The following is a 26,867-nucleotide window of genomic DNA, read 5'->3' on the forward strand; positions in this document are numbered from 1 at the left end:
AAAAGATTGCTTCATTTCTAGGATTTTTATTTATTTTTTTTTAAATCTAATAGTTTGTCTAATTTGTGACATTAAACTGTAAATCTATTTGTTAATTAAAGAGACCTGTTGAAAAGATTGCTTTATTTCTTTGTATTTTTTAAAGACTTGTTTGACCTACTTTTAATATGAGCTACATGTGTTGAAGAATTGATAAGAAGCCATGTTGTTTATTAGGCTTATTGACTGCTTTCACCAGTCAGAAGTGATAGCTCAATGGGTAAGGTCTTAGTTTACCCATCAGTAGCTCCCCACAAGGTTGTAGGTTCAAACCCCACCGTTGTGAAGGAAATTTTTTTTTTTATTTAAAATCTAAAAGTTTGTCTAATTTGTGACATTAAACTGTAAATCTATTTGTTAAATAAAGAGACCTGTTGAAAAGATTGCTTTATTTCTTTGTATTTTTTGAAGACTTGTTTGGCCTACTTTTAGTATGACCTACATGTGTTGAAGAATTGATAAGAAGCCATGTTGGTTTATTAGGCTTATTGACTGCTTTCACCAGTCAGAAGTGATAGCTCAATGGGTAAGGTCTTGGTTTACCCATCAGTAGCTCCCCACAAGGTTGTAGGTTCAAACCCCACAGGTTATTAGGCAAACTGTTGAAAAGATTGCTTTATTTCTAGGATTTTTATTTTTATTTTTTTAAATCTAATAGTTTGTCTACTTTGTGACATTAAACTGTAAATCTATTTGTTAATTAAAGAGACCTGTTGAAAAGATTGCTTTATTTCTTTGTATTTTTTAAAGACTTGTTTGACCTACTTTTAATATGAGCTACATGTGTTGAAGAATTGATAAGAAGCCATGTTGGTTTATTAGGCTTATTGACTGCTTTCACCAGTCGGAAGTGATAGCTCAATGGGTAAGGTCTTGGTTTACCCATCAGTAGCTCCCCACAAGGTTATACGTTCAAACCCCACAGGTTATTAGGCAAACTGTTGAAAAGATTGCTTTATTTCTAGGATTTTTATTTATTTTTTTTTAAATCTAATAGTTTGTCTAATTTGTGACATTAAACTGTAAATCTATTTGTTAATTAAAGAGACCTGTTGAAAAGATTGCTTTATTTCTTTGTATTTTTTAAAGACTTGTTTGACCTACTTTTAATATGAGCTGCATGTGTTGAAGAATTGATAAGAAGCCATGTTGGTTTATTAGGCTTATTGACTGCTTTCATCAGTCAGAAGTGATAGCTCAATGGGTAAGGTTTTGGTTTACCCATCAGTAGCTCCCCGCAAGGTTGTGGGTTCAAACCCCCCCATTGTGAAGGAATTTTTTTTTTTATATTTGAAATCTAATAGTTTGTCTACTTTGTGACATTAAACTGTAAATCTATTTGTTAATTAAAGAGACCTGTTAAAAAGATTGGTTACTTTCTTTGTATTTTTGGAAGACTTGTTTGGCCCACTTTTAGTATGACCTACATGTGTTGAAGAATTGATAAGAAGCCATGTTGGTTTATTAGGCTTATTGACTGCTTTCACCAGCCAGAAGTGATAGCTCAATGGGCAAGGTCTTGGTTTACCCATAGTAGCTCCCCACAAGGTTCTGGCTTCAAACCCCACCATTGTAAAGGATACATTTTTATTTTTATTTTGAAATCTAATAGTTTGTCTATTTTGTGACATTAAACTGTAAATCTATTTTTTAATGAAAGAGACCTGTTGAAAAGATTGGTTAATTTCTTTGTATTTTTTAAAGACTTGTTTGGCCTACTTTTAATATGACGTACATGTGTTGAAGAATTGATAAGAAGCCATGTTGGTTTATTAGGCTTATTGACTGCTTTCACCAGTCAGAAGTGATAGCTCAATGGGTAAGGTCTTGGTTTACCCATCAGTAGCTCCCCACAAGGTTGTGGGTTCAAACCCCCCCATTGTGAAGGAATTTTTTTTTTTATATTTGAAATCTAATAGTTTGTCTACTTTGTGACATTAAACTGTAAATCTATTTGTTAATTAAAGAGACCTGTTAAAAAGATTGGTTACTTTCTTTGTATTTTTGGAAGACTTGTTTGGCCCACTTTTAGTATGACCTACATGTGTTGAAGAATTGATAAGAAGCCATGTTGGTTTATTAGGCTTATTGACTGCTTTCACCAGCCAGAAGTGATAGCTCAATGGGTAAGGTCTTGGTTTACCCATCAGTAGCTCCCCACAAGGTTGTAGGTTCAAGCCCCACCATTGTGAAAGAATTTTTTTTTTTTTAATTTAAAATCTAATAGTTTGTCTAATTTGTGACATTAAACTGTAAATCTATTTGTTAATTAAAGAGAACTGTTGAAAAGATTGGTTACTTTCTTTGTATTTTTGGAAGACTTGTTTGGCCCACTTTTAGTATGACCTACATGTGTTGAAGAATTGATAAGAAGCCATGTTGGTTTATTAAGCTTATTGACTGCTTTCACCAGTCAGAAGTGATAGCTCAATGGGTAAGGTCTTGGTTTAAGGATCTGTAGCTCCCCACAAGGTTCTGGCTTCAAACCCCACCATTGTAAAGGATATATTTTTATTTTTATTTTGAAATCTAATAGTTTGTTTATTTTGTGACAATAAACTGTAAATCTATTTTTTAATGAAAGAGACCTGTTGAAAAGATAGGTTAATTTCTTTGTATTTTTTCAAAACTCGATTGGCCTACTTTTAATATGAGCTACATGTGTTGAAGAATTGATAAGAAGCCATTTGGTTTATTAGGCTTATTTACTGCTTTCACCAGTCAGAAGTGATAGCTCAATGGGTAAGGTCTTAGTTTACCCATCAGTAGCTCCCCACAAGGTTGTGGGTTCAAACCCCCCCATTGTGAAGGAAATTTTTTTTTTATATTTGAAATCTAATAGTTTGTCTACTTTGTGACATTAAACTGTAAATATATTTGTGAATTAAATAGACCTGTTGAAAAGATTGGTTAATTTCTTTGTATTTTTTGAAGACTTGTTTGGCCTACTTTTATTATGACCTACATGTGTTGAAGAATTGATAAGAAGCCATGTTGGTTTATTAGGCTTATTGACTGCTTTCACCAGTCAGAAGTGATAGCTCAATGGGTAAGGTCTTGGTTTACCCATCAGTAGCTCCCCACAAGGTTGTAGGTTCAAACCCCACCACAGTGAAGGAATAAATATTTTTTTTTACATTTAAAATCTAATAGTTTGTCTTCTTTGTGACAATTAAACTGTAAATCTATTTGTTAATTAAAGAGACCTGTTGAAAAGATTGGTTAATTTCTTTGTATTTTTTAAAGACTTGTTTGGCCTACTTTTAATATGACCTACATGTGTTGAAGAATTGATAAGAAGCCATGTTGGTTTATTAGGCTTTTTGACTGCTTTCACCAGCCAGAAGTGATAGCTCAATGGGTAAGGTCTTGGTTTACCCATCAGTAGCTCCCCACAAGGTTGTAGGTTCAAACCCCCCCCATTGTGAAATAATTTTTTTTTTTTTTTTTTGAAATCTAATAGTTTGTCTATTTTGTGACATTAAACTGTAAATATATTTGTGAAATAAAGAGACCTGTTGAAAAGATTGCTTTATTTCTTTGAATTTTTTGAAGACTTGTTTGGCCTACTTTTAATATGAGCTACATGTGTTGAAGATTTGATAAGAAGCCATGTTGGTTTATTAGGCTTATTGACTGCTTTCCCCAGTCAGAAGTGATAGCTCAATGGGTAAGGTCTTGGTTTACCCATCAGTAGCTCCCCACAAGTTTGTAGGTTCAAACCCCACCATTGTAAAATAATTTTTTATTTATTTATTTAAAATCTAATAGTTTGTCTAATTTGTGACATTAAACTGTAAATTTATTTGTTAATTAAAGAGAACTGTTGAAAAGATTGGTTACTTTCTTTGTATTTTTTGAAGACTTGTTTGGCCCACTTTTAGTATGACCTACATGTGTTAAAGAATTGATAAGAAGCCATGTTGGTTTATTAGGCTTATTGACTGCTTTCACCAGTCAGAAGTGATAGCTCAATGGGTAAGGTCTTGGTTTACCCATCAGTAGCTCCCCACAAGGTTGTGGGTTCAAACCCCCCCATTGTGAAGGAATTTTTTTTTTTATATTTGAAATCTAATAGTTTGTCTACTTTGTGACATTAAACTGTAAATCTATTTGTTAATTAAAGAGACCTGTTAAAAAGATTGGTTACTTTCTTTGTATTTTTGGAAGACTTGTTTGGCCCACTTTTAGTATGACCTACATGTGTTGAAGAATTGATAAGAAGCCATGTTGGTTTATTAGGCTTATTGACTGCTTTCACCAGCCAGAAGTGATAGCTAAATGGGTAAGGTCTTGGTTTACCCATCAGTAGCTCCCCACAAGGTTGAAGGTTCAAACCCCACCATTGTGAAATAATTTTTTTTTTTTTTATTTAAAATCTAATAGTTTGTCTAATTTGTGACATTAAACTGTAAATCTATTTGTTAATTAAAAAGAACTGTTGAAAAGATTGGTTACTTTCATTGTATTTTTGGAAGACTTGTTTGGCCCACTTTTAGTATGACCTACATGTGTTGAAGAATTGATAAGAAGCCATGTTGGTTTATTAGGCTTATTGACTGCTTTCACCAGTCAGAAGTGATAGCTCAATGGGTAAGGTCTTGGTTTAAGGATCTGTAGCTCCCCACAAGGTTGTGGGTTCAAACCCCAGCATTGTGAAGGATACATTTTTATTTTTATTTTGAAATCTAATAGTTTGTCTACTTTGTGACATTAAACTGTAAATCTATTTTTTAATGAAAGAGACCTGTTGAAAAGATTGGTTAATTTCTTTGTTTTTTTTTGAAAACTCGATTGGCCTACTTTTAATATGAGCTACATGTGTTGAAGAATTGATAAGAAGCCATGTTGGTTTATTAGGCTTATTGACTGCTTTCACCAGTCGGAAGTGATAGCTCAATGGGTAAGGTCTTGGTTTACCCATCAGTAGCTCCCCACAAGGTTGTGGGTTCAAACCCCCCCATTGTGAAGGAAATTTTTTTTTTATATTTGAAATCTAATAGTTTGTCTACTTTGTGACATTAAACTGTAAATATATTTGTGAATTAAAGAGACCTGTTGAAAAGATTGGTTAATTTCTTTGTATTTTTTGAAGACTTGTTTGGCCTACTTTTAATATGAGCTACATGTGTTGAAGATTTGATAAGAAGCCATGTTGGTTTATTAGGCTTATTGACTGCTTTCACCAGCCAGAAGTGATAGCTCAATGGGTAAGGTCTTGGTTTACCCATCAGTAGCTCCCCACAAGGTTGTAGGTTCAAACCCCATGATTGTGAAAGAATTTTTTTTTTTTTTATTTTGAAATCTAATAGTTTGTCTATTTTGTGACATTAAACTGTAAATCTATTTTTTAATGAAAGAGACCTGTTGAAAAGATTGGTTAATTTCTTTGTATTTTTTGAAAACTCGATTGGCCTACTTTTAATATGAGCTACATGTGTTGAAGAATTGATAAGAAGCCATGTTGGTTTATTAGGCTTATTGACTGCTTTCACCAGTCAGAAGTGATAGCTCAATGGGTAAGGTCTTGGTTTACCCATCAGTAGCTCCCCACAAGGTTGTGGGTTCAAACCCCCGCATTGTGAAGGAAATTTTTTTTTTATATTTGAAATCTAATAGTTTGTCTACTTTGTGACATTAAACTGTAAATATATTTGTGAAATAAAGAGACCTGTTGAAAAGATTGCTTTATTTCTTTGTATTTTTTGAAGACTTGTTTGGCCTACTTTTAATATGAGCTACATGTGTTGAAGATTTGATAAGAAGCCATGTTGGTTTATTAGGCTTATTGACTGCTTTCACCAGTCAGAAGTGATAGCTCAATGGGTAAGGTCTTAGTTTACCCATCAGTAGCTCCCCACAAGGTTGTGGGTTCAAACCCCACAACTGTGAAGGAATAAATGTATTTTTTTTTTATTTAAAATCTAATAGTTTGTCTACTTTGTGACATTAAACTGTCAATCTATTTTTTAATGAAAGAGACCTGTTGAAAAGATTTGTTAATTTCTTTGTATCTTTTGAAGACTTGTTTGGCCTACTTTTAATATGAGCTACATGTGTTGAAGAATTGATAAGAAGCCATGTTGGTTTATTAGGCTTATTGACTGCTTTCACCAGTCAGAGGTGATAGCTCAATGGGTAAGGTCTTGGTTTAAGGATCTGTAGCTCCCCACAAGGTTGTGGGTTCAAACCCCAGCATTGTGAAGGATACATTTTTATTTTTATTTTGAAATCTAATAGTTTGTCTACTTTGTGACATTAAACTGTAAATCTATTTTTTAATGAAAGAGACCTGTTGAAAAGATTGGTTAATTTCTTTGTATTTGTTGAAAACTTGTTTGGCCTACTTTTAATATGAGCTACATGTGTTGAAGAATTGATAAGAAGCCATGTTGGTTTATTAGGCTTATTGACTGCTTTCACCAGTCGGAAGTGATAGCTCAATGGGTAAGGTCTTGGTTTACCCATCAGTAGCTCCCCACAAGATTGTGGGTTTAAACCCCACCACTGTGAAGGAAAAAATATTTATTTTTTTTATTTAAAATCTAATAGTTTGTCTACTTTGTGACATTAAACTGTAAATCTTTTTGTGAATTAAAGAGACCTGTTGAAAAGATTGGTTAATTTCTTTGTATTTGTTGAAAACTTGTTTGGCCTACATTTAATATGAGCTACATGTGTTGAAGATTTGATAAGAAGCCTTGTTGGTTTATTAGGCTTATTGACTGCTTTCACCAGTCAGAAGTGATAGCTCAATGGGTAAGGTCTTGGTTTACCCATCAGTAGCTCCGCACAAGGTTGTAGGTTCAAACCCCACCATTGTGAAAGAATTTATTTTTTTATTATTTAAAATCTAATAGTTTGTCTAATTTGTGACATTAAACTGTAAATCTATTTGTTAATTAAAGAGAACTGTTGAAAAGATCGGTTACTTTCTTTGTATTTTTTGAAGACTTGTTTGGCCCACTTTTAGTATGACCTACATGTGTTGAAGAATTGATAAGAAGCCATGTTGGTTTATTAGGCTTATTGACTGCTTTCACCAGTCAGAAGTGATAGCTCAATGGGTAAGGTCTTGGTTTACCCATCAGTAGCTCCCCACAAGGTTGTGGGTTCAAACCCCACCATTGTGAAGGATCAAATATTCTTTTTTAATTTTAAAATCTAATAGTTTGTCTACTTTGTGACATTAAACTGTAAATCTATTTGTTATTTAAAGAGACCTGTTCAAAAGATTACTTTATTATTTTGTTTTTTTTAAAGACTTGTTTGGCCTATTTTTAATATGAGCTACATGTGTTGAAGAATTGAGAAGAAGCCATGTTGGTTTATTAGGCTTATTGACTGCTTTCACCAGTCAGAAGTGATAGCTCAATGGGTAAGGTCTTGGTTTACCCATCAGTAGCTCCCCACAAGGTTGTGGGTTCAAACCCCCCCCCATTGTGAAGGAGTTATTATTATTTTTTTTAAATCTAATAGTTTGTCTACTTTGTGACATTAAACTGTAAATCTATTTTTTAATGAAAGAGACCTGTTGAAAAGATTGGTTAATTTCTTTGTATTTGTTGAAAACTTGTTTGGCCTACTTTTAATATGAGCTACATGTGTTGAAGAATTGATAAGAAGCCATGTTGGTTTATTAGGCTTATTGACTGCTTTCACCAGTCGGAAGTGATAGCTCAATGGGTAAGGTCTTGGTTTACCAATCAGTAGTTACCCCCAAGATTGGGGGTTTAAACCCCACCACTGTGAAGGAAAAAATATTTATTTTTTTTATTTAAAATCTAATAGTTTGTCTACTTTGTGACATTAAACTGTAAATCTTTTTGTGAATTAAAGAGACCTGTTGAAAAGATTGGTTAATTTCTTTGTATTTGTTGAAAACTTGTTTGGCCTACATTTAATATGAGCTACATGTGTTGAAGATTTGATAAGAAGCCATGTTGGTTTATTAGGCTTATTGACTGCTTTCACCAGTCAGAAGTGATAGCTCAATGGGTAAGTTCTTTGTTTACCCATCAGTAGCTCCGCACAAAGTTGTAGGTTCAAACCCCACCATTGTGAAAGAATTTATTTTTTTATTATTTAAAATCTAATAGTTTGTCTAATTTGTGACATTAAACTGTAAATCTATTTGTTAATTAAAGAGAACTGTTGAAAAGATTGGTTACTTTCTTTGTATTTTTTGAAGACTTGTTTGGCCCACTTTTAGTATGACCTACATGTGTTGAAGAATTGATAAGAAGCCATGTTGGTTTATTAGGCTTATTGACTGCTTTCACCAGTCAGAAGTGATAGCTCAATGGGTAAGGTCTTGGTTTACCCATCAGTAGCTCCCCACAAGGTTGTGGGTTCAAACCCCACCATTGTGAAGGAACAAATATTCTTTTTTAATTTTAAAATCTAATAGTATGTCTACTTTGTGACATTAAACTGTAAATCTATTTGTTATTTAAAGAGACCTGTTCAAAAGATTACTTTATTATTTTGTTTTTTTTAAAGACTTGTTTGGCCTATTTTTAATATGAGCTACATGTGTTGAAGAATTGAGAAGAAGCCATGTTGGTTTATTAGGCTTATTGACTGCTTTCACCAGTCAGAAGTGATAGCTCAATGGGTAAGGTCTTGGTTTACCCATCAGTAGCTCTCCACAAGGTTGTGGGTTCAAACCCCCCCATTGTGAAGGAATTTTTTTTTTTTTTTTTAAATCTAATAGTTTGTCTACTTTGTGACATTAAACTGTAAATCTATTTTTTAATGAAAGAGACCTGTTGAAAAGATTTGTTAATTTCTTTGTATTTTTTGAAGACTTGTTTGGCCTACTTTTAATATGAGCTACATGTGTTGAAAAATTGATAAGAAGCCATGTTGGTTTATTAGGCTTATTGACTGCTTTCACCAGTCAGAGGTGATAGCTCAATGGGTAAGGTCTTGGTTTAAGGATCTGTAGCTCCCAACAAGGTTGTGGGTTCAAACCTCACCATTGTAAAGGATACATTTTTATTTTTATTTTGAAATCTAATAGTTTGTCTACTTTGTGACATTAAACTGTAAATCTATTTTTTAATGAAAGAGACCTGTTGAAAAGATTGGTTAATTTCTTTGTATTTGTTGAAAACTTGTTTGGCCTACTTTTAATATGAGCTACATGTGTTGAAGAATTGATAAGAAGCCATGTTGGTTTATTAGGCTTATTGACTGCTTTCACCAGTCGGAAGTGATAGCTCAATGGGTATGGTCTTGGTTTACCAATCAGTAGCTCCCCCCAAGATTGGGGGTTTAAACCCCACCACTGTGAAGGAAAAAATATTTTTTTTTTTTATTTAAAATCTAATAGTTTGTCTACTTTGTGACATTAAACTGTAAATCTTTTTGTGAATTAAAGAGACCTGTTGAAAAGATTGGTTAATTTCTTTGTATTTGTTGAAAACTTGTTTGGCCAACATTTAATATGAGCTACATGTGTTGAAGATTTGATAAGAAGCCATGTTGGTTTATTAGGCTTATTGACTGCTTTCACCAGTCAGAAGTGATAGCTCAATGGGTAAGTTCTTTGTTTACCCATCAGTAGCTCCGCACAAGGTTGTAGGTTCAAACCCCACCATTGTGAAAGAATTTATTTTTTTATTATTTAAAATCTAATAGTTTGTCTAATTTGTGACATTAAACTGTAAATCTATTTGTTAATTAAAGAGAACTGTTGAAAAGATTGGTTACTTTCTTTGTATTTTTTGAAGACTTGTTTGGCCCACTTTTAGTATGACCTACATGTGTTGAAGAATTGATAAGAAGCCATGTTGGTTTATTAGGCTTATTGACTGCTTTCACCAGTCAGAAGTGATAGCTCAATGGGTAAGGTCTTGGTTTACCCATCAGTAGCTCCCCACAAGGTTGTGGGTTCAAACCCCACCATTGTGAAGGATCAAATATTCTTTTTTAATTTTAAAATCTAATAGTATTTCTACTTTGTGACATTAAACTGTAAATCTATTTGTTATTTAAAGAGACCTGTTCAAAAGATTACTTTATTATTTTGTTTTTTTTAAAGACTTGTTTGGCCTATTTTTAATATGAGCTACATGTGTTGAAGAATTGAGAAGAAGCCATGTTGGTTTATTAGGCTTATTGACTGCTTTCACCAGTCAGAAGTGATAGCTCAATGGGTAAGGTCTTGGTTTACCCATCAGTAGCTCTCCACAAGGTTGTGGGTTCAAACCCCCCCATTGTGAAGGAATTATTATTTTTTTTTTTTAATCTAATAGTTTGTCTACTTTGTGACATTAAACTGTAAATCTATTTTTTAATGAAAGAGACCTGTTGAAAAGATTTGTTAATTTCTTTGTATTTTTTGAAGACTTGTTTGGCCTACTTTTAATATGAGCTACATGTGTTGAAGAATTGATAAGAAGCCATGTTGGTTTATTAGGCTTATTGACTGCTTTCACCAGTCAGAGGTGATAGCTCAATGGGTAAGGTCTTGGTTTAAGGATCTGTAGCTCCCAACAAGGTTGTGGGTTCAAACCTCACCATTGTAAAGGATACATTTTTATTTTTATTTTGAAATCTAATAGTTTGTCTACTTTGTGACATTAAACTGTAAATCTATTTTTTAATGCAAGAGACCTGTTGAAAAGATTGGTTAATTTCTTTGTATTTGTTGAAAACTTGTTTGGCCTACTTTTAATATGAGCTACATGTGTTGAAGAATTGATAAGAAGCCATGTTGGTTTATTAGGCTTATTGACTGCTTTCACCAGTCGGAAGTGATAGCTCAATGGGTAAGGTCTTGGTTTACCCATCAGTAGCTCCCCCCAAGATTGTGGGTTTAAACCCCACCACTGTGAAGGAACAAATATTTACTTTTTTTATTTAAAATCTAATAGTTTGTCTACTTTGTGACATTAAACTGTAAATCTTTTTGTGAATTAAAGAGACCTGTTGAAAAGATTGGTTAATTTCTTTGTATTTGTTGAAAACTTGTTTGGCCTACATTTAATATGAGCTACATGTGTTGAAGATTTGATAAAAAGCCATGTTGGTTTATTAGGCTTATTGACTGCTTTCACCAGTCAGAAGTGATAGCTCAATGGGTAAGGTCTTGGTTTACCCATCAGTAGCTCCGCACAAGGTTGTAGGTTCAAACCCCCCATTGTGAAGAAATTATTTTTTTATTATTTAAAATCTAATAGTTTGTCTAATTTGTGACATTAAACTGTAAATCTATTTGTTAATTAAAGAGAACTGTTGAAAACATTGGTTAATTTCTTTGTATTTTTTGAAGACTTGTTTGGCCCACTTTTAGTATGACCTACATGTGTTGAAGAATTGATAAGAAGCCATGTTGGTTTTTTAGGCTTATTGACTGCTTTCACCAGTCAGAAGTGATAGCTCAATGGGTAAGGTCTTGGTTTAAGGATCTCTAGCTCCCCACAAGGTTGTGGCTTTAAACCCCACCATTGTAAAGGATACATTTTTATTTTTATTTTGAAATCTAATAGTTTGTCTATTTTGTGACATTAAACTGTAAATCTATTTTTTGATAAAAGAGACCTGTTGAAAAGATTGGTTAATTTCTTTGTATTTTTTGAAGACTTGTTTGGCCTACTTTTAATATGAGCTACATGTGTTGAAGAATTGATAAGAAGCCATGTTGGTTTTTAGGCTTATTGACTGCTTTCAACAGTCAGAACTGATAGCTCAATGGGTAAGGTCTTGGTTTACCCATCAGTAGCTCCCCACAAGGTTGTGGGTTCAAACCCCACCATTGTGAAGGATCAAATATTCTTTTTTAATTTTAAAATCTAATAGTTTGTCAACTTTGTGACATTAAACTGTAAATCTATTTGTTAATTAAAGAGACCTGTTGAAAAGATTGGTTAATTTCTTTGTTTTTTTTGAAGACTTGTTTGGCCTACTTTTAATATGACCTACATGTGTTGAAGAAGTGATAAGAAGCCATGTTGGTTCATTAGGCTTATTGACTGCTTTCACCAGTCAGAAGTGATAGCTCAATGGGTAAGGTCTTGGTTTACCCATCATTAGCTCCCCACAAGGTTGTGGGTTCAAACCCCACCATTGTCAAGGATACATTTTTATTTTTATTTTGAAATCTAATAGTTTGTCTACTTTGTGACATTAAACTGTAAATCTATTTGTTAATTAAAGAGACCTGTTGAAAAGATTGGTTAATTTCTTTGTTTTTTTCGAAGACTTGTTTCGCCTACTTTTAATATTAGCTACATGTGTTGAAGAATTGATAAGAAGCCATGTTGGTTTATTAGGCTTATTGACTGCTTTCACCAGTCAGAAGTGATAGCTCAATGGGTAAGGTCTTGGTTTACCCATCAGTAGCTCCCCACAAGGTTGTGGGTTCAAACCCCACCATTGTGAAGGAACAAATATTCTTTTTTAATTTTAAAATCTAATAGTTTGTCTACTTTGTGACATTAAACTGTAAATCTATTTGTTATTTAAAGAGACCTGTTCAAAAGATTACTTTATTATTTTGTTTTTTTTAAAGACTTGTTTGGCCTATTTTTAATATGAGCTACATGTGTTGAAGAATTGATAAGAAGCCATGTTGGTTTATTAGGCTTATTGACTGCTTTCACCAGTCAGAAGTGATAGCTCAATGGGTAAGGTCTTGGTTTAAGGATCTGTAGCTCCCCACAAGGTTGTGGGTTCAAACCCCACCATTGTAAAAGATACATTTTTATTTTTATTTTGAAATCTAATAGTTTGTCTACTTTGTGACATTAAACTGTAAATCTATTTTTTAATGAAAGAGACCTGTTGAAAAGATTGGTTAATTTCTTTGTATTTTTTGAAGACTTGTTTGGCCTACATTTAATATGAGCTACATGTGTTGAAGATTTGATAAGAAGCCATGTTGGTTTATTAGGCTTATTGACTGCTTTCACCAGTCAGAAGTGATAGCTCAATGGGTAACGTCATGGTTTACCCATCAGTAGCTCCCCACAAGATTGTGGGTTTAAACCCCACCACTGTGAAGGAAAAAATATTTATTTTTTTTATTTAAAATCTAATAGTTTGTCTACTTTGTGACATTAAACTGTAAATCTTTTTGTGAATTAAAGAGACCTGTTAAAAAGATTGGTTCATTTCTTTGTATTTGTTGAAAACTTGTTTGGCCTACATTTAATATGAGCTACATGTGTTGAAGATTTGATAAGAAGCCATGTTGGTTTATTAGGCTTTTTGACTGCTTTCACCAGTCAGAAGTGATAGCTCAATGGGTACGGTCTTGGTTTACCCATCAGTAGCTCCGCACAAGGTTGTAGGTTCAAACCCCACCATTGTGAAAGAATTTATTTTTTTTTTATTTAAAATCTAATAGTTTGTCTAATTTGTGACATTAAACTGTAAATCTATTTGTTAATTAAAGAGAACTGCTGAAAAGATTGGTTACTTTCTTTGTATTTTTTGAAGACTTGTTTGGCCCACTTTTAGTATGACCTACATGTGTTGAAGAATTGATAAGAAGCCATGTTGGTTTATTAGGCTTATTGACTGCTTTCACCAGTCAGAAGTGATAGCTCAATGGGTAAGGTCTTGGTTTAAAGATCTGTAGCTCCCCACAAGGTTGTGGCTTTAAACCCCACCATTGTAAAGGATACATTTTTATTTTTATTTTGAAATCTAATAGTTTGTCTATTTTGTGACATTAAACTGTAAATCTATTTTTTGATAAAAGAGACCTGTTGAAAAGATTGGTTAATTTCTTTGTATTTTTTGAAGACTTGTTTGGCCTACTTTTAATATGAGCTACATGTGTTGAAGAATTGATAAGAAGCCATGTTGGTTTATTAGGCTTATTGACTGCTTTCACCAGTTAGAAGTGATAGCTCAATGGGTAAGGTCTTGGTTTACCCATCAGTAGCTCCTCACAAGGTTGTGGGTTCAAACCCCACCATTGTGAAGGAACAAATATTCTTTTTTAATTTTAAAATCTAATAGTTTGTCTACTTTGTGACATTAAACTGTAAATCTATTTGTTATTTAAAGAGACCTGTTCAAAAGATTACTTTATTATTTTGTTTTTTTTTAAAGACTTGTTTGGCCTATTTTTAATATGAGCTACATGTGTTGAAGAATTGATAAGAAGCCATGTTGGTTTATTAGGCTTATTGACTGCTTTCACCAGTCAGAAGTGATAGCTCAATGGGTAAGTTCTTGGTTTACCCATCAGTAGCTCCCCACAAGGTTGTGGGTTCAAACCCCCCCATTGTGAAGGATTTTTTTTTTTTATATTTGAAATCTAATAGTTTGTCTACTTTGTGACATTAAACTGTAAATCTATTTGTTAAGTAAAGAGACCTGTTGAAAAGATTGGTTAATTTCTTTGGTTTTTTTGAAGACTTGTTTGGCCTACTTTTAATATGACCTACATGTGTTGAAGAAGTGATGAGATGCCATGTTGGTTTATTAGGCTTATTGACTGCTTTCACCAGTCAGAAGTGATAGCTCAATGGGTAAGGTCTTGGTTTAAGGATCTGTAGCTCCCCACAAGGTTGTGGGTTCAAACCCCACCATTGTAAAGGATACATTTTTATTTTTATTTTGAAATCTAATAGTTTGTCTACTTTGTGACATTAAACTGTAAATCTATTTTTTAATGAAAGAGACCTGTTGAAAAGATTGGTTAATTTATTTGTATTTTTTGAAAACTTGTTTGGCCTACATTTAATATGAGCTACATGTGTTGAAGAATTGATAAGAAGCCATGTTGGTTTATTAGGCTTATTGACTGCTTTCCCCAGTCAGTAGTGATAGCTCAATGGGTAAGGTCTTTGTTTACCCATCAGTAGCTCCCCACAAGATTGTGGGTTTAAACCCCACCACTGTGAAGGAAAAAATATTTTTTTTTTAATTTAAAATCTAATAGTTTGTCTACTTTGTGACATTAAACTGTAAATCTATTTGTTAATTAAAGAGACCTGTTGAAAAGATTGGTTAATTTCTTTGTATTTTTTGAAGACTTCTTTCGCCTACTTTTAATATGACCTACATGTGTTGAAGAATTGATAAGAAGCCATGTTGGTTTATTAAGCTTATTGACTGCTTTCACCAGTCAGAAGTGATAGCTCAATGGGTAAGGTCTTGGATTACCCATCAGTAGCTCCCCACAAGGTTGTGGGTTCAAACCCCACCATTGTCAAGGATACATTTTTATTTTTATTTTGAAATCTAATAGTTTGTCTACTTTGTGACATTAAACTGTAAATCTATTTGTTAATTAAAGAGACCTGTTGAAAAGATTGGTTAATTTCTTTGTTTTTTTCGAAGACTTGTTTGGCCTACTTTTAATATTAGCTACATGTGTTGAAGAATTGATAAGAAGCCATGTTGGTTTATTAGGCTTATTGACTGCTTTCACCAGTCAGAAGTGATAGCTCAATGGGTAAGGTCTTGGTTTACCCATCAGTAGCTCCCCACAAGGTTGTGGGTTCAAACCCCACCATTGTGAAGGAACAAATATTCTTTTTTAATTTTAAAATCTAATAGTTTGTCTACTTTGTGACATTAAACTGTAAATCTATTTGTTATTTAAAGAGACCTGTTCAAAAGATTACTTTATTATTTTGTTTTTTTTAAAGACTTGTTTGGCCTATTTTTAATATGAGCTACATGTGTTGAAGAATTGATAAGAAGCCATGTTGGTTTATTAGGCTTATTGACTGCTTTCACCAGTCAGAAGTGATAGCTCAATGGGTAAGGTCTTGGTTTAAGGATCTGTAGCTCCCCACAAGGTTGTGGGTTCAAACCCCACCATTGTAAAAGATACATTTTTATTTTTATTTTGAAATCTAATAGTTTGTCTACTTTGTGACATTAAACTGTAAATCTATTTTTTAATGAAAGAGACCTGTTGAAAAGATTGGTTAATTTCTTTGTATTTTTTGAAGACTTGTTTGGCCTACATTTAATATGAGCTACATGTGTTGAAGATTTGATAAGAAGCCATGTTGGTTTATTAGGCTTATTGACTGCTTTCACCAGTCAGAAGTGATAGCTCAATGGGTAACGTCATGGTTTACCCATCAGTAGCTCCCCACAAGATTGTGGGTTTAAACCCCACCACTGTGAAGGAAAAAATATTTATTTTTTTTATTTAAAATCTAATAGTTTGTCTACTTTGTGACATTAAACTGTAAATCTTTTTGTGAATTAAAGAGACCTGTTAAAAAGATTGGTTCATTTCTTTGTATTTGTTGAAAACTTGTTTGGCCTACATTTAATATGAGCTACATGTGTTGAAGATTTGATAAGAAGCCATGTTGGTTTATTAGGCTTTTTGACTGCTTTCACCAGTCAGAAGTGATAGCTCAATGGGTACGGTCTTGGTTTACCCATCAGTAGCTCCGCACAAGGTTGTAGGTTCAAACCCCACCATTGTGAAAGAATTTATTTTTTTTTTATTTAAAATCTAATAGTTTGTCTAATTTGTGACATTAAACTGTAAATCTATTTGTTAATTAAAGAGAACTGCTGAAAAGATTGGTTACTTTCTTTGTATTTTTTGAAGACTTGTTTGGCCCACTTTTAGTATGACCTACATGTGTTGAAGAATTGATAAGAAGCCATGTTGGTTTATTAGGCTTATTGACTGCTTTCACCAGTCAGAAGTGATAGCTCAATGGGTAAGGTCTTGGTTTAAAGATCTGTAGCTCCCCACAAGGTTGTGGCTTTAAACCCCACCATTGTAAAGGATACATTTTTATTTTTATTTTGAAATCTAATAGTTTGTCTATTTTGTGACATTAAACTGTAAATCTATTTTTTGATAAAAGAGACCTGTTGAAAAGATTGGTTAATTTCTTTGTATTTTTTGAAGACTTGTTTGGCCTACTTTTAATATGAGCTACATGTGTTGAAGAATTGATAAGAAGCCATGTTGGTTTATTAGGCTTATTGACTGCTTTCACCAGTTAGAAGTGATAGCTCAATGGGTAAGGTCTTGGTTTACCCATCAGTAGCTCCCCACAAGGTTGTGGGTTCAAACCCCACCATTGTGAAGGAACAAATATTCTTTTTTAATTTTAAAATCTAATAGTTTGTCTACTTTGTGACATTAAACTGTAAATCTATTTGTTATTTAAAGAGACCTGTTCAAAAGATTACTTTATTATTTTGTTTTTTTTTAAAGACTTGTTTGGCCTATTTTTAATATGAGCTACATGTGTTGAAGAATTGATAAGAAGCCATGTTGGTTTATTAGGCTTATTGACTGCTTTCACCAGTCAGAAGTGATAGCTCAATGGGTAAGTTCTTGGTTTACCCATCAGTAGCTCCCCACAAGGTTGTGGGTTCAAACCCCCCCATTGTGAAGGATTTTTTTTTTTTATATTTGAAATCTAATAGTTTGTCTACTTTGTGACATTAAACTGTAAATCTATTTGTTAATTAAAGAGACCTGTTGAAAAGATTGGTTAATTTCTTTGGTTTTTTTGAAGACTTGTTTGGCCTACTTTTAATATGACCTACATGTGTTGAAGAAGTGATGAGATGCCATGTTGGTTTATTAGGCTTATTGACTGCTTTCACCAGTCAGAAGTGATAGCTCAATGGGTAAGGTCTTGGTTTAAGGATCTGTAGCTCCCCACAAGGTTGTGGGTTCAAACCCCACCATTGTAAAGGATACATTTTTATTTTTATTTTGAAATCTAATAGTTTGTCTACTTTGTGACATTAAACTGTAAATCTATTTTTTAATGAAAGAGACCTGTTGAAAAGATTGGTTAATTTATTTGTATTTTTTGAAAACTTGTTTGGCCTACATTTAATATGAGCTACATGTGTTGAAGAATTGATAAGAAGCCATGTTGGTTTATTAGGCTTATTGACTGCTTTCCCCAGTCAGTAGTGATAGCTCAATGGGTAAGGTCTTTGTTTACCCATCAGTAGCTCCCCACAAGATTGTGGGTTTAAACCCCACCACTGTGAAGGAAAAAATATTTTTTTTTAAATTTAAAATCTAATAGTTTGTCTACTTTGTGACATTAAACTGTAAATCTATTTGTTAATTAAAGAGACCTGTTGAAAAGATTGGTTAATTTCTTTGTATTTTTTGAAGACTTCTTTCGCCTACTTTTAATATGACCTACATGTGTTGAAGAATTGATAAGAAGCCATGTTGGTTTATTAAGCTTATTGACTGCTTTCACCAGTCAGAAGTGATAGCTCAATGGGTAAGGTCTTGGATTACCCATCAGTAGCTCCCCACAAGGTTGTGGGTTCAAACCCCACCATTGTCAAGGATACATTTTTATTTTTATTTTGAAATCTAATAGTTTGTCTACTTTGTGACATTAAACTGTAAATCTATTTGTTAATTAAAGAGACCTGTTGAAAAGATTGGTTAATTTCTTTGTTTTTTTCGAAGACTTGTTTGGCCTACTTTTAATATTAGCTACATGTGTTGAAGAATTGATAAGAAGCCATGTTGGTTTATTAGGCTTATTGACTGCTTTCACCAGTCAGAAGTGATAGCTCAATGGGTAAGGTCTTGGTTTACCCATCAGTAGCTCCCCACAAGGTTGTGGGTTCAAACCCCACCATTGTGAAGGAACAAATATTCTTTTTTAATTTTAAAATCTAATAGTTTGTCTACTTTGTGACATTAAACTGTAAATCTATTTGTTATTTAAAGAGACCTGTTCAAAAGATTACTTTATTATTTTGTTTTTTTTAAAGACTTGTTTGGCCTATTTTTAATATGAGCTACATGTGTTGAAGAATTGATAAGAAGCCATGTTGGTTTATTAGGCTTATTGACTGCTTTCACCAGTCAGAAGTGATAGCTCAATGGGTAAGGTCTTGGTTTAAGGATCTGTAGCTCCCCACAAGGTTGTGGGTTCAAACCCCACCATTGTAAAAGATACATTTTTATTTTTATTTTGAAATCTAATAGTTTGTCTACTTTGTGACATTAAACTGTAAATCTATTTTTTAATGAAAGAGACCTGTTGAAAAGATTGGTTAATTTCTTTGTATTTTTTGAAGACTTGTTTGGCCTACATTTAATATGAGCTACATGTGTTGAAGATTTGATAAGAAGCCATGTTGGTTTATTAGGCTTATTGACTGCTTTCACCAGTCAGAAGTGATAGCTCAATGGGTAACGTCTTGGTTTACCCATCAGTAGCTCCCCACAAGATTGTGGGTTTAAACCCCACCACTGTGAAGGAAAAAATATTTATTTTTTTTATTTAAAATCTAATAGTTTGTCTACTTTGTGACATTAAACTGTAAATCTTTTTGTGAATTAAAGAGACCTGTTGAAAAGATTGGTTCATTTCTTTGTATTTGTTGAAAACTTGTTTGGCCTACATTTAATATGAGCTACATGTGTTGAAGATTTGATAAGAAGCCATGTTGGTTTATTAGGCTTTTTGACTGCTTTCAGCAGTCAGAAGTGATAGCTCAATGGGTACGGTCTTGGTTTACCCATCATTAGCTCCGCACAAGGTTGTAGGTTCAAACCCCACCATTGTAAAAGAATTTATTTTTTTTTTATTTAAAATCTAATAGTTTGTCTAATTTGTGACATTAAACTGTAAATCTATTTGTTAATTAAAGAGAACTGCTGAAAAGATTGGTTACTTTCTTTGTATTTTTTGAAGACTTGTTTGGCCCACTTTTAGTATGACCTACATGTGTTGAAGAATTGATAAGAAGCCATGTTGGTTTATTAGGCTTATTGACTGCTTTCACCAGTCAGAAGTGATAGCTCAATGGGTAAGGTCTTGGTTTAAGGATCTGTAGCTCCCCACAAGGTTGTGGCTTTAAACCCCACCATTGTAAAGGATACATTTTTATTTTTATTTTGAAATCTAATAGTTTGTCTATTTTGTGACATTAAACTGTAAATCTATTTTTTGATAAAAGAGACCTGTTGAAAAGATTGGTTAATTTCTTTGTATTTTTTGAAGACTTGTTTGGCCTACTTTTAATATGAGCTACATGTGTTGAAGAATTGATAAGAAGCCATGTTGGTTTATTAGGCTTATTGAATGCTTTCACCAGTCAGAAGTGATAGCTCAATGGTTAAGGTCTTGGTTTACCCATCAGTAGCTCCCCACAAGGTTGTGGGTTCAAACCCCACCATTGTGAAGGAACAAATATTCTTTTTTAATTTTAAAATCTAATAGTTTGTCTACTTTGTGACATTAAACTGTAAATCTATTTGTTATTTAAAGAGACCTGTTCAAAAGATTACTTTATTATTTTGGTTTTTTTTAAAGACTTGTTTGGCCTATTTTTAATATGAGCTACATGTGTTGAAGAATTGATAAGAAGCCATGTTGGTTTATTAGGCTTATTGACTGCTTTCACCAGTCAGAAGTGATAGCTCAATGGGTAAGTTCTTGGTTTACCCATCAGTAGCTCCCCACAAGGTTATGGGTTCAAACCCCCCCCCCCCATTGTGAAGGAATTTTTTTTTTTATATTTGAAATCTAATAGTTTGTCTACTTTGTGACATTAAACTGTAAATCTATTTGTTAATTAAAGAGACCTGTTGAAAAAATTGGTTAATTTCTTTGTTTTTTTTGAAGACTTGTTTGGCCTACTTTTAATATGACCTACATGTGTTGAAGAAGTGATAAGATGCCATGTTGGTTTATTAGGCTTATTGACTGCTTTCACCAGTCAGAAGTGATAGCTCAATGGGTAAGGTCTTGGTTTAAGGATCTGTAGCTCCCCACAAGGTTGTGGGTTCAAACCCCACCATTGTAAAGGATACATTTTTATTTTTATTTTGAAATCTAATAGTTTGTCTACTTTGTGACATTAAACTGTAAATCTATTTTTTAATGAAAGAGACCTGTTGAAAAGATTGGTTAATTTATTTGTATTTTTTGAAAACTTGTTTGGCCTACATTTAATATGAGCTACATGTGTTGAAGAATTGATAAGAAGCCATGTTGATTTATTAGGCTTATTGACTGCTTTCCCCAGTCAGTAGTGATAGCTCAATGGGTAAGGTCTTTGTTTACCCATCAGTAGCTCCCCACAAGATTGTGGGTTTAAACCCCACCACTGTGAAGGAAAAAATATATTTTTTTTAATTTAAAATCTAATAGTTTGTCTACTTTGTGACATTAAACTGTAAATCTATTTGTTAATTAAAGAGACCTGTTGAAAAGATTGGTTAATTTCTTTGTTTTTTTCGAAGACTTGTTTGGCCTACTTTTAATATTAGCTACATGTGTTGAAGAATTGATAAGAAGCCATGTTGGTTTATTAGGCTTATTGACTGCTTTCACCAGTCAGAAGTGATAGCTCAATGGGTAAGGTCTTGGTTTACCCATCAGTAGCTCCCCACAAGATTGTGGGTTTAAACCCCACCACTGTGAAGGAAAAAATATATTTTTTTTTATTTAAAATCTAATAGTTTGTCTACTTTGTGACATTAAACTGTAAATCTATTTGTTAATTAAAGAGACCTGTTGAAAAGATTGGTTAATTTCTTTGTATTTTTTGAAGACTTCTTTGGCCTACTTTTAATATGACCTACATGTGTTGAAGAATTGATAAGAAGCCATGTTGGTTTATTAGGCTCATTGACTGCTTTCACCAGTCAGAAGTGATAGCTCAATGGGTAAGGTCTTGGATTACCCATCAGTAGCTCCCCACAAAGTTGTGGGTTCAAACCCCACCATTGTAAAAGATACATTTTAATTTTTATTTTGAAATCTAATAGTTTGTCTACTTTGTGACATTAAACTGTAAATCTATTTTTTGATAAAAGAGACCTGTTGAAAAGATTGGTTAATTTCTTTGTTTTTTTCGAAGACTTGTTTGGCCTACTTTTAATATTAGCTACATGTGTTGAAGAATTGATAAGAAGCCATTTGGTTTATTAGGCTTATTGACTGCTTTCACCAGTTAGAAGTGATAGCTCAATGGGTAAGGTCTTGGTTTACCCATCAGTAGCTCCCCACAAGATTGTGGGTTTAAACCCCACCACTGTGAAGGAAAAAAGATTTTTTTTTTTATTTAAAATCTAATAGTTTGTCTACTTTGTGACATTAAACTGTAAATCTATTTGTTAATTAAAGAGACCTGTTGAAAAGATTGGTTAATTTCTTTGTATTTTTTGAAGACTTCTTTGGCCTACTTTTAATATGACCTACATGTGTTGAAGAATTGATAAGAAGCCATGTTGGTTTATTAGGCTCATTGACTGCTTTCACCAGTCAGAAGTGATAGCTCAATGGGTAAGGTCTTGGATTACCCATCAGTAGCTCCCCACAAAGTTGTGGGTTCAAGCCCCACCATTGTAAAGGATACATTTTAATTTTTATTTTGAAATCAAATAGTTTGTCTACTTTGTGACATTAAACTGTAAATTTATTTGTTAATTAAAGAGACCTTTTGAAAAGATTGGTTAATTTCTTTGTTTTTTTCGAAGACTTGTTTGGCCTACTTTTAATATTAGCTACGTGTGTTGAAGAATTGATAAGAAGCCATGTTGGTTTATTAGGCTTATTGACTGCTTTCACCAGTCAGAAGTGATAGCTCAATGGGTAAGGTCTTGGTTTACCCATCAGTAGCTCCCCACAAGATTGTGGGTTTAAACCCCACGACTGTGAAGGAAAAAATATTTATTTTTTTTATTTAAAATCTAATAGTTTGTCTACTTTGTGACATTAAACTGTAAATCTTTTTGTGAATTAAAGAGACCTGTTGAAAAGATTGGTTAATTTCTTTGTATTTGTTGAAAACTTGTTTGGCCTACATTTAATATGAGCTACATGTGTTGAAGATTTGATAAGAAGCCATGTTGGTTTATTAGGCTTTTTGACTGCTTTCAGCAGTCAGAAGTGATAGCTCAATGGGTACGGTCTTGGTTTACCCATCATTAGCTCCGCACAAGGTTGTAGGTTCAAACCCCACCATTGTAAAAGAATTTATTTTTTTTTTATTTAAAATCTAATAGTTTGTCTAATTTGTGACATTAAACTGTAAATCTATTTGTTAATTAAAGAGAACTGCTGAAAAGATTGGTTACTTTCTTTGTATTTTTTGAAGACTTGTTTGGCCCACTTTTAGTATGACCTACATGTGTTGAAGAATTGATAAGAAGCCATGTTGGTTTATTAGGCTTATTGACTGCTTTCACCAGTCAGAAGTGATAGCTCAATGGGTAAGGTCTTGGTTTAAGGATCTGTAGCTCCCCACAAGGTTGTGGCTTTAAACCCCACCATGGTAAAGGATACATTTTTATTTTTATTTTGAAATCTAATAGTTTGTCTATTTTGTGACATTAAACTGTAAATCTATTTTTTGATAAAAGAGACCTGTTGAAAAGATTGGTTAATTTCTTTGTATTTTTTGAAGACTTGTTTGGCCTACTTTTAATATGAGCTACATGTGTTGAAGAATTGATAAGAAGCCATGTTGGTTTATTAGGCTTATTGAATGCTTTCACCAGTCAGAAGTGATAGCTCAATGGTTAAGGTCTTGGTTTACCCATCAGTAGCTCCCCACAAGGTTGTGGGTTCAAACCCCACCATTGTGAAGGAACAAATATTCTTTTTTAATTTTAAAATCTAATAGTTTGTCTACTTTGTGACATTAAACTGTAAATCTATTTGTTATTTAAAGAGACCTGTTCAAAAGATTACTTTATTATTTTGGTTTTTTTTAAAGACTTGTTTGGCCTATTTTTAATATGAGCTACATGTGTTGAAGAATTGATAAGAAGCCATGTTGGTTTATTAGGCTTATTGACTGCTTTCACCAGTCAGAAGTGATAGCTCAATGGGTAAGTTCTTGGTTTACCCATCAGTAGCTCCCCACAAGGTTATGGGTTCAAACCCCCCCCCCCCCCATTGTGAAGGAATTTTTTTTTTTATATTTGAAATCTAATAGTTTGTCTACTTTGTGACATTAAACTGTAAATCTATTTGTTAATTAAAGAGACCTGTTGAAAAAATTGGTTAATTTCTTTGTTTTTTTTGAAGACTTGTTTGGCCTACTTTTAATATGACCTACATGTGTTGAAGAAGTGATAAGATGCCATGTTGGTTTATTAGGCTTATTGACTGCTTTCACCAGTCAGAAGTGATAGCTCAATGGGTAAGGTCTTGGTTTAAGGATCTGTAGCTCCCCACAAGGTTGTGGGTTCAAACCCCACCATTGTAAAGGATACATTTTTATTTTTATTTTGAAATCTAATAGTTTGTCTACTTTGTGACATTAAACTGTAAATCTATTTTTTAATGAAAGAGACCTGTTGAAAAGATTGGTTAATTTATTTGTATTTTTTGAAAACTTGTTTGGCCTACATTTAATATGAGCTACATGTGTTGAAGAATTGATAAGAAGCCATGTTGATTTATTAGGCTTATTGACTGCTTTCCCCAGTCAGTAGTGATAGCTCAATGGGTAAGGTCTTTGTTTACCCATCAGTAGCTCCCCACAAGATTGTGGGTTTAAACCCCACCACTGTGAAGGAAAAAATATATTTTTTTTAATTTAAAATCTAATAGTTTGTCTACTTTGTGACATTAAACTGTAAATCTATTTGTTAATTAAAGAGACCTGTTGAAAAGATTGGTTAATTTCTTTGTTTTTTTCGAAGACTTGTTTGGCCTACTTTTAATATTAGCTACATGTGTTGAAGAATTGATAAGAAGCCATGTTGGTTTATTAGGCTTATTGACTGCTTTCACCAGTCAGAAGTGATAGCTCAATGGGTAAGGTCTTGGTTTACCCATCAGTAGCTCCCCACAAGATTGTGGGTTTAAACCCCACCACTGTGAAGGAAAAAATATATTTTTTTTTATTTAAAATCTAATAGTTTGTCTACTTTGTGACATTAAACTGTAAATCTATTTGTTAATTAAAGAGACCTGTTGAAAAGATTGGTTAATTTCTTTGTATTTTTTGAAGACTTCTTTGGCCTACTTTTAATATGACCTACATGTGTTGAAGAATTGATAAGAAGCCATGTTGGTTTATTAGGCTCATTGACTGCTTTCACCAGTCAGAAGTGATAGCTCAATGGGTAAGGTCTTGGATTACCCATCAGTAGCTCCCCACAAAGTTGTGGGTTCAAACCCCACCATTGTAAAAGATACATTTTAATTTTTATTTTGAAATCTAATAGTTTGTCTACTTTGTGACATTAAACTGTAAATCTATTTTTTGATAAAAGAGACCTGTTGAAAAGATTGGTTAATTTCTTTGTTTTTTTCGAAGACTTGTTTGGCCTACTTTTAATATTAGCTACATGTGTTGAAGAATTGATAAGAAGCCATTTGGTTTATTAGGCTTATTGACTGCTTTCACCAGTTAGAAGTGATAGCTCAATGGGTAAGGTCTTGGTTTACCCATCAGTAGCTCCCCACAAGATTGTGGGTTTAAACCCCACCACTGTGAAGGAAAAAAGATTTTTTTTTTTATTTAAAATCTAATAGTTTGTCTACTTTGTGACATTAAACTGTAAATCTATTTGTTAATTAAAGAGACCTGTTGAAAAGATTGGTTAATTTCTTTGTATTTTTTGAAGACTTCTTTGGCCTACTTTTAATATGACCTACATGTGTTGAAGAATTGATAAGAAGCCATGTTGGTTTATTAGGCTCATTGACTGCTTTCACCAGTCAGAAGTGATAGCTCAATGGGTAAGGTCTTGGATTACCCATCAGTAGCTCCCCACAAAGTTGTGGGTTCAAGCCCCACCATTGTAAAGGATACATTTTAATTTTTATTTTGAAATCAAATAGTTTGTCTACTTTGTGACATTAAACTGTAAATTTATTTGTTAATTAAAGAGACCTTTTGAAAAGATTGGTTAATTTCTTTGTTTTTTTCGAAGACTTGTTTGGCCTACTTTTAATATTAGCTACGTGTGTTGAAGAATTGATAAGAAGCCATGTTGGTTTATTAGGCTTATTGACTGCTTTCACCAGTCAGAAGTGATAGCTCAATGGGTAAGGTCTTGGTTTACCCATCAGTAGCTCCCCACAAGATTGTGGGTTTAAACCCCACGACTGTGAAGGAAAAAATATTTATTTTTTTTATTTAAAATCTAATAGTTTGTCTACTTTGTGACATTAAACTGTAAATCTTTTTGTGAATTAAAGAGACCTGTTGAAAAGATTGGTTAATTTCTTTGTATTTGTTGAAAACTTGTTTGGCCTACATTTAATATGAGCTACATGTGTTGAAGATTTGATAAGAAGCCATGTTGGTTTATTAGGCTTATTGACTGCTTTCACCAGTCAGAAGTGATAGCTCAATGGGTAAGGTCTTGGTTTACCCATCAGTAGCTCCGCACAAGGTTGTAGGTTCAAACCCCACCATTGTGAAAGAATTTTTTTTTTTTTAATTTAAAATCTAATAGTTTGTCTAATTTGTGACATTAAACTGTAAATCTATTTGTTAATTAAAGAGAACTGTTGAAAAGATTGGTTACTTTCTTTGTATTTTTTGAAGACTTGTTTGGCCCACTTTTAGTATGACCTACATGTGTTGAAGAATTGATAAGAAGCCATGTTGGTTTATTAGGCTTATTGACTGCTTTCACCAGTCAGAAGTGATAGCTCAATGGGTAAGCTCTTGGTTTAAGGATCTTTAGCTCCTCACAAGGTTGTGGCTTTAAACCCACCATTGTAAAGGATACATTTTTATTTTTATTTTGAAATCTAATAGTTTGTCTATTTTGTGACATTAAACTGTAAATCTATTTTTTGATAAAAGAGACCTGTTGAAAAGATTGGTTAATTTCTTTGTATTTTTTGAAGACTTGTTTGGCCTACTTTTAATATGAGCTACATGTGTTGAAGAATTGATAA

Source organism: Silurus aristotelis, assembly GCF_946808225.1.
Source record: "Silurus aristotelis genome assembly, chromosome: 27".
NCBI classification, from domain to species: Eukaryota; Metazoa; Chordata; class Actinopteri; order Siluriformes; family Siluridae; genus Silurus; species Silurus aristotelis.